The sequence below is a fragment of the Tursiops truncatus genome, chromosome 19, assembly GCF_011762595.2.
Source record: "Tursiops truncatus isolate mTurTru1 chromosome 19, mTurTru1.mat.Y, whole genome shotgun sequence".
Lineage (NCBI taxonomy): Eukaryota > Metazoa > Chordata > Mammalia > Artiodactyla > Delphinidae > Tursiops > Tursiops truncatus.
This window is the reverse complement of record NC_047052.1, coordinates 35,012,839-35,026,930: the sequence shown is the minus strand read 5'-3', so window position 1 is coordinate 35,026,930 and position 14,092 is coordinate 35,012,839. Positions and strand designations below refer to the sequence as shown.

The window sequence follows — 14,092 nt, the reverse complement described above, 5'->3', positions numbered from 1 at the left end:
AGCGCGCCCCGCAACGGCCGCCCCGGTTCCCCCCTGGCCGCCGCCGCCGTTTCGCGCGTCCTCGAGCCCGCCGCGCGCTCCCGCTAAATACCACACACTGCGGCGGCCGCCATGAGGAGGCGCGGCCCCGGGCGCCGGCGGCCCGGAGAGGGCGGGGCTTCCCGCGGGCGCGCAGGCGCAGAGGCTCTTGCGCGGCGGGCTGATAGTTTTGCAATCCTTGCGGTGCGGGGTTCCGAGGTGGCGGCTACAGCTTGGGCTCCTCGGCTACCGTTGCTGTGACTGAACGCATCGCGGCCCACAAACGCTGGCATATCGCGCTCTTGCCTGCAACCGTCCTCTCCCGGGGAGGAGCGGGCGCTCGCCTGCCGCGTCAGGGACCTCGGTTGAGCGATCCCCGCGGGGCTTTGTTCCGCGGCCCAAGGGGTCGTCCCGCGCCGCGGCCCCGGTATCTACCACCCCTCCTGTTTTGTTTGCTGGTTTCACACAACGCCTCCTCTGGCCCTTCCCAACTCTACTCTTTCCCAAAGGAAGAAGAAACCGGCTGCCTTGGCCACGGACGTGGGACCCCACGCCTAAAGGGGAAGAGGTCCAAGACGCTTCCTTAGGTTTGAGCTGCTCTTCAGCAAAACCGGAAAGAGTTACAAAAGCTTATTTTAGTTGAAGAGTCTTTACATAAAAAATAAAAGGAAAATGTCATTCACGGTTCTTGACGGGTACAAGGTATATATAAGAGCAAACGCCAGTGTCAGACCTTTACAAACTCTGGATTTCCATGTAAGAGCCTCCATAAAGGTAGTATTCTGTGTGAAAACAAAAAGGTACTTTTTATATGAGATTTTAGAAACCACCAGGGAATAGTCTCCCATTACGTCCAAGTTCCCTAGCAATACAAAGTCAGATTTTCCATCTAAAAAAGATGGGAGGGGACTTCCCTTGTGGTGCAGTGGTTGAGAGTCCGCCTGCCAATGCAGGGGACACGGGTTCGAGCCCTGGTCCAGGGGGATCCCACATGCCGCGGAACAACTAAGCCCATGCGCCACAACTACTGAGCCTGCGCACTAGAGCCCGGGAGCCACAACTACTGAAGCCCGCGTGTCTAGAGCCCGTGCTGGGCAATAAGACAAGCCACTGCAATGAGAAGCCCGCGCACCGCAACGAAGAGTAGACCCTGCTCGCCGCAAGTAGAAAAAGCCCGCGTGCAGCAACGAAGAACCAACGCAGCCAAAAGTAAATAAACAAATAAATTAAAAAAAAAAAAAAAAGATGGGAGGGCTTCCCTGGTGGCGCAGTGGTTAAGAATCCGCCCAGGGGACACAGGTTCGAGCCCTGGTCCAGGAAGATCCCACATGCTGTGGAGCAACTAAACCCGCGTGCCACAACTACTGAGCCTGCGCTTTAGAGCTCGCGAGCCACAACTGCTGAAGCCTGAGCGCCTAGAGCCTGTGCTCTGCAACATGAGAAGCCACTGCAATGAGAAGCCCGCGCACCGCAATGAAGAGTAGCCCCTGCTTACCGCAGCTAGGATAGGCCCGTGTGCAGCAACAAAAACCCAGCACAGACAAAAATAATAGATTTTTTGTAAAAGGGAAATTTTTATGCAGGCACTCCACTGAAAACACACTCAAAAGTTTCTGCTTGGGTTTCCCTGGTGGCGCAGTGGTTGAGAGTCCGCCTGCCGATGCAGGGGACACGGGTTCATGCCCCGGTCCGGGAAGATCCCACATGCCGCGGAGCGGCTAGGCCCGTGAGCCATGGCCACTGAGCCTGAGCGTCCGGAGCCTGTGCTCCGCAATGGGAGAGGCCACAACAGTGAGAGGCCGCGTACCACCAAAAAAAAAAAAAAAAGTTTCTGCTTGAAAGCCAGAGGCACACAAAGTTCTCTTAGGTACTAACGCAAGCTGCTAGTTCCCAGCTTTCCCCAAAAAACTTGTAGACTGTGTCTCTGTTGATACTTCTGTTCTCAACCTAGTACTTTGCTTTTTGTGGCTGCTCTCTTCCTCTGGGACCGTTAGCACAGTGTTTCTTGAGATTGGGAAAGTAAAAAACCAGGACCTAACCCAGGATTTAGGAAGGAGGTGGTAGGTCACTCCCCACAGTCCCTGCCCCACCCCACCCCACCCATGCTTGAGGCAGATTCTCTGGAGTCATCCTCTAGAGAACAGGGCCTAGTAAAGGAAGTAATGAGGAAAACCAAGAAAGGTTCTTTTTCAGCAGTTATTTTGAGGTTTTTCAATTTCCATTCAATTAAGGCAAAACTGGGCATTACAAGATGGTATATGGTATATATTTTTAAGATATAAGGTAGAACTCAATAAACTAAATCAAAAAGGTAGACATGAATGGAATACTACTCAGCCATAAAAGAGTGAAATAATGCCATTTGCAGCAACATGGATGGACGTAGAGATTATCATACTAAGTGAAGAAAGTCAGAAAGAGAAAGACAAATACCATATGATATCACTTACATGTGGAATCTAAAATATGACACAAATGAACTTATCTATGAAACAGAAACAGACTCGCAAACATAGAGAACAGACTTGTGGTTGCCAAGGGGGAGGTGTGGTGGCGGAAGGATGGATTGGGAGTTTGGGACTAGCAGATACAAACTATTATATATAGAATGGATTAAACAACAAGGTCCTACTGTATAGCACAGGGAACTATATTCAATATTCTGTGATAAGCCATAATGGAAAAGAACATGAAAAAAATATCTTTATGTATAACTGAATCGCTTTGCTGTACAGCAGAAATTAATACAACATTATAAATCAACTATACTTCAATAAAATAATTTTTTTGTGTGTGTGTGTGGTACACGGGCCTCTCACCGCCGTGACCTCTCTCTCACAGGCTCCGGATGCACAGGCTCAGCGGCCATGGCTCATGGGCCCAGCCGCTCCGCGGCATGTGGAATCCTCCCGGACCGGGGCACGAACCCGTGTCCCTTGCATCAGCAGGCGGACTCTCAACCACTGCGCCACCAGGGAAGCCCCAATTTTTTTTTTAATTAGGGAAGTTTGATGGGATAATGTAAGCCAGTGGGACACTATCTCTCTACCTTTGAGAAAACTACCTCTTTATAAAGAGAGGGCCAAGTACATTGGTCTCAAGGAAAACCTGGTATTTTCCTAGGAGCCAGACCAGAGAAAGTCCCAGATTCCCTAAGTTTTCAAACTATACTTCCCTCTCCCTTGGAGATTTGAGCTGTGTCTCATCAAAGTCCAAGGAACAGTCTACCTTTTTTAAAAAAGGTAGACACGAAGCAAACATATGGTATATACAAAAGTACATAACATATAGTGGTGACACAGCTTACCAGAGTTAGGTTCTAATCTCTGCCCATAAAGAAAAAAATAAGTGTAATAAAAATTACCCTTGAAAATCCTTTGAATTGCCCATAAATTACAGTGCATATTATTTTGTGGCAATCAAAATTACAAATGCTATGCTTTGCCAAAATCAAATTTTGGCCCCTCATATCCCCGTTCCTTCTCCCTGTTAGACCATTAATACCCATTTATCAACAGCATTTTGTCCATCTGAAAATGACACTATCTCCTTTGATGCTAGAGTACCTTATAAATTGGTGGATTCTTTGCAGCTGCAGGGGTGCCCAGGACAAAGTGTCCCTTGGAGATGCCACACGTCAGTTACCAAGTGTTGGAGATTTCACGTCACCACTCAGAAGCAACTTCTGTTTCTGGAATTCTCACACTTGCTTTTCTTGGCTTGGTTTGTGCCTGCTCTCCTGTAGAAAAGTCGAAACTACGTCTCCTTCCTTCTCCCGCTTCCCTTTTATGCAAAACTAGCTCATTAGAATAATTTCATCCCCACTAATCTTACCTAGATTTGGGAGGGGCTTAATCTGATTTAGTTCATTCCTACTGAAGGTATGAATGGCTGATAGGTGTGGGTGGGACACAAACACACTGTTATAAGTTTTAAACATTTGAAGGAAAATAGCCCTACTGTGAAGTAACTAGGCATCCTTTTCTGAATAAGGAAGCAACCCTTCTTCCATGACAGTTAATCTATAAAGAAGCATTTTGTAAATTCTAAAGCCAACCCAAATTGTGCTCTACATGATGGGATTTCAGGATGAGTGCCAAATATTTTCAGGCCATATGGGGAAAATATTTCAGGGTAGGGAGCCTTCCTGGTCGCCTGAAATCACATCAAATGGCAATTTCATCTACTCCAATGGAATGTAAAGTGCTAATCCTGTAGGTGACCCATAATAAAGGCTCCAGTGATAGTAAGCGGCGTGACTTTCCTGTTTCCTACTTACGAATAAAGCAGGAGCTCATAATAGTATCTATATTTTAGGATCTTATTCGAATTCATAGTAACTTGACATTTAATATTGGTTAGAGACCAACTCATTGACATCTTCTCAAAAACAACTAGTCTTTCCATGATGTCTGGAGAGATTGTACCAAAAGATGAAGCAGGAGCGAGTGGAATAAGTAGAAAGTGTTTTGACGTACTGCATTAGTCCATGATTTTTACTAATTGAATCATGTTCAAAATTGGATATCGTTTCTTTCACACGGAAATTTGCTAAAAATACACACATATACATACATTCTTCCTCTCTCCCACATTCTGTTGTATGACCATTTTAAACTGTTCTATAAATTAAGAGCACTCAGACACACCTATGTAGATCTTTGTACCCACCAGTGTTCTTAATTTAAGAAACATGAATTCAAATTTTATATAATGTGTATATATAGATACAGATGTGTGTGTGTATATATATATAAATATAAATCTCAGATATACAAAGTTCTGGTTTTTATTTTTTTTTTTGGCCGCACTTGTGGGATCTCAGGTCCCTGACCAGGGATCGAACCTGGGGCCCCAGCAGTGGAAGCTCAAAGTCCTAACCACCGGACTGCCAGGGAATTCCTCAGGTATACAAAATTCTAAACTCCATTTTGTCCCTCCAATACAACAATACAATGCTACAGTAACTTTCCAAAGCTCCCCAAAGCTCAAAGCCTTAGCCCCACTTAGCATCACCCTCCCTTCTCCCAATCACCGGTGCCCTTTTTCCAAAGCATAAATCCTGCCTTTGTTAAGTCCTTCTCCTGCTCTAACTGATAGCTTTCTGTATGGGTCTCTGAAATCCCTGAGTTTTTTTGGAAGGCCCATTTCTCAAACTTCTCTTCCATCAAGCTTCTATTAGTTCACTGACTCATTTGATGAATGCGCTAGTACCATTCAAGGCACACTGGCTGTCCTCTATACAGTCAAAGCAAGTTGTCATTTGCATGGATTACATGCAATCCCAGATAACACCATCAAAGCTGGCAAAACCAGTTAAGACAGTACAGATGATTTCCAAGTGTCTAATGTCAATACAATTGTTTTATAACAGACCAGTTTACAAGGCCAAAGCCATCTCTCCTGGATCGTCGATGAGCTGTGTTTGTTTCCAGGCAATCATACATATCTCTTGCCCAGGAAACTACTGCTATCTTCTCTCACGTTAGACCATTAATACCCATTTATCATTCAGCTGTGGTGGAGAGCTCTGAAGACGTATTAGCATTCCCTTCCAAGCTTAGCTCTGCTGCTAGCCAAACTGAGAGCCTTTCTTGGCCTGAAAGAGGGAAGCACTCCTCCCTCCCAAATACTAGATTCCTATCAGCTTTGCAAAGGAAAGCAGGTCCTCAACATGTCAGACATGCCTGAAGCAGAGCAGAAACAATGTTTTCTTTATCAGACACACCTGTTGACAGTCAGTCACTGTCTGGTGTTGGTGATTGTATTAAATAGCATCCAAGACAAATTCTGCCAAACAAGGTGGAGAAGAAATTGGAGATACAGCATGAACACCCAAAAACGTGATAGGGACTAACTGCCAAAAGTTCCTCAATGATCAGGAAATGCATTCATCCAGAACTGTTTTTTTCCTTGAATTGAATCTATTTCTTCACGAAACAGGTTATGTAATAGGCACTAAATTTTGCAAGAAGCTGGAAAATCATTTAGGTTTTTACGTACCTGGTGGTCTGTGGGGATTGGTGGTATTAAGAATAATTACATTCCAAATGTCAATCTTAAATCAGTGAAATGCAATTAGTATCCATCTGTCCAGTGCTTTTGATACAATCCCTGCCTCCCCCCGACCCCCAAACACGCACGTACTCATTTCCACAGATCCAGATCTTTTGTTTGTAGTCATCAGAAGCTAGCCTTTTAAAAAATTCTATGTTGAGCTCCTGTTCTGTGCTAAGAAGTATACTAAGCCCTTCGCAGTGAGGGGCACAGCACATTCACCATTGTGTCCCCATCCAGGCCTAGCACAATGCCATAGAGAGCCCTCAAAATTTTTGTTGAGCAAATGAGGAAATATTAGACAAGGACCATGTCCTAAAAACCTCTGGCTGTCTATGGAATCTGTTTATGTTTTTTGTTTTATATGTTTTCATTCTTTGTTAGAAGACATTTGTTCCTTCTTTCTTGGAAGAACTAGCATTTATTGAACGCCTAACATGTGCTAAAATTTACAGGTTAGTTACTTTAAAATTAACAACACATATGAAGGGAGCATCGTATGGATGAGGAAACTGAAATGCAGAGAGGAAAAGTAACTTTTCCAAGGGTACCTAATAATAGGAGGTGGAGTGAAAGCTGACAGCCAGGCCTGCCTGGCTCCAAGGACTTCGCTCTTTGTTCTATGCCTGCGTTTCAACTAAGGTACACTGATCTATAAGAGTTTATACATGAGTTCTTCTCCAGAGCTCTCAAGTCCTTGATGAGAATTTTTAAATTCAGGATTTTCATTTTAATAATTTTAGAAGAATTAGTAAAAAGTACATGTTATTTTATCTGGACAACTACCTAAAACTGTCTATATTAATTTAAAAATTAAGGTGTCTGTGTAATATTAAGGTATAAGGGTGACTGCTGGAAGCGCTAAAGTTGCAAAGGGCTATTAGGAGGAGTGATCCAGATGAAGATGGGGTAGAGGAGAAGGAAAGGAATTTTCATTTGAATTATTTTAATCATATATATATGACACTACTTTTATAATTAAAAACAATAAAGGTAATAAAAAGTCTTTAAGGACACAAAGTCTGTGAGTTCTAGGCTTGAGTACTAAATTAGTGACCCCAAGCAAGTAATCTAAACTTTTTGCCACAGTTTCCTCATCTATTGTAACAGACCCTCTCTTCTAGGATGATTGTGAAAGTTAAATGAGTTAATCCATGTAAAACATTTAGAACAGGGCCTGGCTTGAGTAGACAGAAAACAAAAAACCAAAAAACAACAGAAGGGGGCTGGCAGATGGAGTCTGGTAGATAGAATAATGCCCCCCCCAAAGCATCCACAACCTCCCCCCAAGAACCTGTGAATATGTTGGGAGAGGGACTTTGCAGGTATGATTGAGTTAAGGATCTTGAGATGAGGAGATTATCCTGGGCTATCCTGGTGCATCAAATGTAATCACAGGGTCTTGTAAGGGAAAGAGGGAAGCAGGAGAGTTGACAGAAGGAGACGTGAGGAGGGAAGCAGAGGTCAGGGCGATGCCAGGAAAGAGTAGGAAGAGCCTACTCTAATAGTCAGGAAATGCAGGCGGCCTCCTGAGGCTGGAAAGGCAAAGGAAATGCATTCTCCCCTGGATCCTCCAGAAGGAACTAGCCCTGCCAACACCTTGACTTTAGCCCGGTGAGGCTGATTTCACACTGCTGACATCCAGAACTGTAAGAGAATACACTTATGTCATTTTAAGTCATTACGTTTGTGGTCATTGATTGCAGCAGCAATAGGAAATGGGTGCAGACACAAAAGGAAGTCTAAGTCCTCAGTCAATGTGGATTGAAAGAGAACTGAGGGGACTTCCCGGGTGGTCCTGTGGGTAAGACTCCATGCTCCCAATGCAGGGGGACTGGGTTCAATCCCTGGTCAGGGAACTAGATCCTGCATGCATGCTGCTACTAAGAGTCCGCATGCTGCAACTAAAAGATCACGCGTGTTGCAACTAAGACCCGGCACAGCCGAAATAAATAAATTAAGTAAATAAATATTTAAAAAAGAGAAAAGATTGGTTTGGCTATTTGGGGTCTTAAAAAAAAAAAAGAAGAAAGAGATGCGAGGGTCCACTGAGGATGACGCACTTTTGAATATCACAGGACATCTGGAACAAAGCAAAAGCATCCCTGGGCAAACCTGCTAACAGAGTGAAGGCGGAAGGATGTCTACCTCATGGGGTTATGTTAAGATGGAAAAGGCTATCAGAGCACATCGAACTCCATGTTTACCTGCATTCAGCCTCACAGCCTTTGAATCCCTTGAGCCTACTGAGAGAAAGCAAGTGCGTGTCTGCTAATATTTTAGTGAAACTGTCCCTGCACGTTTGAACACTTGATTCCTAGTAACTGTCTCTTTGGTACGCAATAAGAAACAGCTTCTCACAGCTCATTTCTTAATCAACAGAAACAATGATTAACCCAGCTGACTTTCCAGCACGTGTGTATGCATATTATAGACACATTTCATTTCTTTCTTGTTCTTCCTTTCTTTTAATAAAAATGTAGCCTTCAAAGATATCCTGGAAAAAGCACTCAGGCTTACAACATTATAGCTTTAATGAGCCAAGAATTCTATTTTTTCCCTATTACACAGAACGATAATTCTTAACAGCTTAAATTTTCAAAGCACTTCACAAGCATTTCATTAATCCTCTCCACTGCCACAGAGAAGAAAACTGATATTCACAGTATCTCATCCTGACATCCTTTAATTTGGCAAGACTTCCGCTGGCTTCGAAAAAGCATCTGTACCACTAAGGTTATTTGGGTCACCGTTGCTTAATCGGTCTTCCTTACCTAATGAAAACTGGTCATCGGAGCAGTTTAACTTGTCATCTCATGAGGGCTAGATGGGGCAGGGGGGCTGCTTTGAGCCTGGAAGAGGAACGGCAGTGATTCCCTCAGAGAAATGACAAAGCTCGTCTGTACCGAACCTGAGAGATTGGGCTCGTGATTAAGGCCCACTGCCAGTTGCATCAGAGCCTGATTCACTCCACAGAACTGGGGCACGATGCGTATCGGGACGCCCTTCTCAGGCCTGGGTTCTCCAGGGGCCCGGGACAATCAGCCGTTGAACTGCTCTGTGCTCTTTGCTTAGCCTCTCGGGTGCGTGGGAAGCTCTAGGAAGCCTACTTTTCTCTCTATTCAGACCTGCTTCCTGAAGATTTCACTGATATAGACCAGGAGCACAGCCTTGCAGACCGAACCCTACTCTCTGCCAGCCATGCCCCACGGGTGTGGCCTCTCCCCTCCGCAGCCTCCCAGCAGACCCACTCCATTGACTACAATTTTACCAGCTAATCTCTTCCACTCCATTATGTCAGTTTACACAGTGGCCAGAATAATGTCAAATCCCATTTTCAATTCAAGGAAACAAAGTTCAAGAAATGCTTTCTGAGTGCCTGCTTTGTGCCAGGTACTGCCAAGTTCTGGCTAGATAAGGTCCCAGACCCTTAAGAACCTTGGTTTTAAGTCAGATAAATAGGCAAATAACTCTAATACAAGTACAATAATGAAGGTGCCAGCAGGTTGTTACTGAGAGAAGAGGGCATGAAGAGAAGGGGCAGAGAAGGGAAAATATCATTTGTGGGGGAGGGAGGAATCACTGGAGGGCTTTGAACAGACTTGGTATTTAATGTGGCCCTTACATGACATTTTAATGAGCATAATGAGAAGGGGTGATATCATGTTAAAACAAGAAATATGTATTTGGTTTTTGTTCCTGACAGAGGCTCCTGTGTTCCAGACCCTTCCGTTTCTCATCCTGTGTACGTCTCCATCTAGCTGTTCTTTTGTATCCTTCATAATATCCTTTATAATAAACTGGTAATGGTATGTAAAGCACTTTTCTAAGTTCTGTGAGCCGTTTCAGCAAATTGTCAAACCTGAAAGTAAGGGGGTGTGGGAACCTCCAACTTTGTAGCCAAGCTGATAGAAGTGTGGGCACTTAGGGGACCCAGTGCTTGGGACTGTCATCTGAAGTGAGGGCATTCTTGTGGGACTGTGCCCTTCAACCTGCAGGGCTGACACCGGCTCCACGTAGACAGTGTCAGGACGGGGTTGTCTGGAGAATTGAACTGGTTGCTGGTCTGGAAGAATTCCGCACCTTTGGTGTCAGAAGTATTGGGAGTAAAAATAACTCAGAGAGGGTGTTCCAGACCAAAGGACTCGGGAACATGCAGGGTATGTGGGAAACAAAAGCCTGGCTTGGCTGGGCCCTGGAAGAGATGCAGCTGGACAGCTAGGTTGAACCAGACTGTAGAGCTCTGTGGCCAATGCGGTTTTATTGATGTGTTGCACCAACTTAGATTATTCTTGCACCATTGTCAGAATATTCTCCAGATCCACATATCATCTGTACTCTACTTCATATTATTCTCAAGTCAATTTCTGTTTATTGTTTAAATGTAATAAACACTCTGTACCAGGGGTCAGCAACTGGCCCCGCAGACCAAATCTAGCACACCGTCTGTTCTTGTAGGACCCACTGGCTAAGAATAGTTTTACTTTTTTAAATGATTGGAAAACATGAAAAGAAGAATATTTAATGACGTGTAAAAATTATATGAAATCCAAATTTTAGTGTCCATTAAAAGGCTTTGTTTGACACACCTACCACCATTCATTTACATGTGGTCCACGGCTGCTTTTGCAGTGTAACAGCAGAATTGAACTGTTACGACATAGACCGTACATGGCCCTCCTAGCCTAAAATATTCACTCTCTGGCCCTTTACAGGAAAAGATTGCCAACTTCTGATCTATAATAAATGTATTAACATGTGCATTTGGAAATCCTGTCACTTGTCATAATGAAAAGCAACTGGAACAAATAATTTAAAAATAAAAGTAATGCCAGAGGTACACACTCAAGTAACACTTGGGAAAGCAGTGATTTGTTGAGCACCTACCTGGCAGCAGGTGTTTTTTGCTAAGTGTCTTTAAATGGGATGGTAATGATAGCAGCTACAGTGTAGCTCCTGGTTTAATGTGAACAAGAATAAGAACTTTATGTACATTATCTCTTTTAATCCTCAAGACGCCTGATTGGAAGTAATGCTATTCCCCTTTTGGAAATAGGAAACCACAGGCTCATGGAGGTGAGGCTTCTTGCCCAGGGTCACATTAGTAGTAAGTGACACATCCAAGATTTCATCTCAGGTCTTGGGAGTTCAAGCCTATTGGAGGTTAAACATCAAAGCACCATAATCTCACAGACTGTGAGACCTGGGATGCCCAGCTGAAAGTCTGTAACTAGGAGGAGCCCTTGAAAGGTTTTGAGCCAGGGGAGTAACATGCTCAGAGCCATGCTGTATAAGGATCAATTCAGGCATGCTGAGCAGGAAGGAGTGGACCGGGTACCCTGGAGACAGAGAGACCAATTCATAGGCTTTCATACTAGATTAGTGACACTGTCTTGGTGGTAAAATCCAAAGGGCTTAGTGGTGAAATGGGGGAGAGGGAAGGGTCAGAGTCCCTGAGGTTATGAATCTTGGTGATTATGGGCTGATGAGCAGATTGGAGGAGGGGGTCTAAATGTAGACTTGGCAGGCTGAGCGGCTTCTGGGGTATGCAGCTGGAGAAGTACAGCAGACAGGAGGAAATTTGGGGATGGAATTTGAGAAAAGAGTGTGCTTTGGGGTATCTCTACCTAGAAGGGTTGCTTAAAATCATAGAAGTTGGGCTTCCCTGGTGGCGCAGTGGTTGAGAGTCCGCCTGCCGATGCAGGGGACACGGGTTTGTGCCCTGATCCGGGAGGATCCCACGTGCCGCGGAGCGGCTGCACCCGTGAGCCATGGCCGCTGAGCCTGCGCGTCTGGAGCCTGTGCTCCGCAACGGGAGAGGCCACAGCAGTGAGAGGCCCGCGTACCACAAAAAAAAAAAAAAAAATCATAGAAGTTAATGAGAGTTTCAAGGACAAGAGTATACCGAGAAACAAAAGGGTATTAGAGAACGTCCATGTTCAGAGAGAGGAAGGAGGAGGAGAAACCAGCTGAAGAGTGAGATAAAGAGAGCAGATGGGAGGAGGGGGCGCTAGTGAGGGGCCAGAGCACAGAACCAGAGGGATGACAACTAGGAGAAAAAGGGACTTGTAAGATTGCTGGGGGCCGGAGGGGGGGGGGCGGGGGTGGTGGTGTCTGTGTACTTCCATGACCAGAGGAAATAGGAGAGGCAAGGTAGGAAGAAAGCGGTGAAAGATTCAAAGACCCAAGAGAAGCAAGAAGTAATGGTTGAAAAAAAAAGCAAGGAGGGAGATTAGCCTTTGCAAGGAAGAAAGACCTAGCTTGGTCATTGTGATGGTTTAAAAATATATCCACAGGGTTTCCCTGGTGGCGCAGTTGTTGGGAGTCTGCCTGCCGATGCAGGGGACACGGGTTTGTGCCCCGGTCTGGGAAGATCCCACATGCCGTGGTGCGGCTGAGCCCGTGAGCCATGGGCGCTGGGCCTGTGTGTCCGGAGCCTGTGCTCTGCAACGGGAGAGGCCACAACGGTGAGAGGCCCGCGTACCGCAAAAAAAAAAAAAAAAAAAAAAAAAAAAATATATATATATATATATATATATATATATATATATCCACAAATATACTTTCTTTTAAAAATAGAGCTTAAGGAATTCCCTGGTGGTCCAGTGGTTAGGACTCCACGCTTTCACTGCTGAGGCCCAGGTTCAATCCTTGGTCAGGGAACTAATCCCTCAAGCTGCACAGTGCAGCCAAAAAAAAGAGTAGAGCTTAATCCCCCAACCCCTCATTGTGGGTTGGACTTGGTGACTCATTTCTTACAAATAAAATAGGACAAAAGTGATGGTGTGTCACTTTCAAAAGCGGTCCAAAAAAGGCACTTTATCTTCTTTCTTGTTCTCTTTCTTTTGCATTACTTGCTCTAGGAGACCCAGCCACTTTGTCATGAGAACACTCAAGTTACCCTCTGGAGAAGTCCACATGGTGAGCAACCCAGGCTGGTCACCAACAGCTAGCGAGGAACTGAGGCCTCCAGCCAACAGCCTTGTGAGTAGGCTGTCTTGGAATGATCCTCCAGCCCCAGTCAAGCCTTCAGATGATGGCAGCCCCAGCCAGCCATCAGCTTGACTGCAACCTCATGAGACACGGAATTAGAACCACCCAACTAAGCCACTCCCAAATTCCTGACCCACAGAAACTGTTTAATAATCTATGTTTGTTGCTTTAAATTGCTAAATGTGGGGTGATTTGATATACATCAGTAGGTAACTAATAAAGTCACTAATAGGAGTCTCCTGACCAGAAACCACTAGAATGTCCCCCTTCCCTAGAATACCTTAGAAATTTAAAACCTAAAGCGACCTCAAGGACTCCTATTCCAATTCTCCAGAGTGGGGAAGGGATGGTGGCAGAGCTTATACAAAGACCTGTATTTCCAAATTCCGCATGCAAAGTGAAACCTCTCTGCCCAGCTGCAAGGCCCTTCCTCCTTAATGCATTTGCCCATCCACTCATCCAACACATATCAATTAAGCACCTACTCCATCTAGGTGCTGGGAAAACAGCATTAAGCAAGACAGACCTGCTCTCTGGAGTTTACATTTTAATGGGGAAAGGCAGTGATGATGTGAGCAATCACATAATAATTTCAGACGGAATTAGGTGTTGTGGAGAAAATAAAACAAGGTGATGGGGAGACTGACTGGATGGGGGTGTATGACTATTAGTAGAGAGAAAGCAATAGCCCTGCCCCGACCATCATGGATGGGAGCCAGACTGAACAAATGGAGGCTCCAGACACATGTCTAAGTACTGAAAAAGGATGATCCAGGTAACGGGCTATTTATTAATGAAAATATGTTCTATTCTCCTATGAGGACACATACACCCTCATAAAGAATTCCAGGTCTGGGGTCCGGTGGTCCCGTGGTTACAACTCAGGGCTCTCACTGCCAGGGCCTGGGTTTGATCCCTGGTCAGGGAACTAAAATCCTACAAGGTTCACAGCTCGGCCAAAAAAAACAAAAACAAAAAAAACACGTTTGAATTTAAAATCTGCAGGCTTCCTAGAGTTTCCCAC

At 45.0% G+C, this 14,092-nt stretch overlaps 1 protein-coding gene and 1 long non-coding RNA gene across 2 annotated transcripts in view; one reads left to right on the top strand and one right to left on the bottom strand.

The window, feature by feature from the left end:
- Positions 1-3,709, bottom strand: part of SIAH1 (siah E3 ubiquitin protein ligase 1) — a 28,445-nt gene extending 24,736 nt beyond the window's left edge. The window contains exon 1 of the mRNA XM_019932471.3: positions 3,585-3,709. The gene's annotated coding sequence lies outside the window, so the exon portion shown is untranslated. The remainder of the gene's footprint in view (positions 1-3,584) is intronic.
- On the top strand, positions 238-705 carry LOC141277122 (uncharacterized). The gene is made up of 2 exons (XR_012327902.1): positions 238-445; positions 528-705. It is a non-coding gene; the product is annotated as an uncharacterized lncRNA (long non-coding RNA).
- Positions 3,710-14,092: the final 10,383 nt, after the last annotated feature.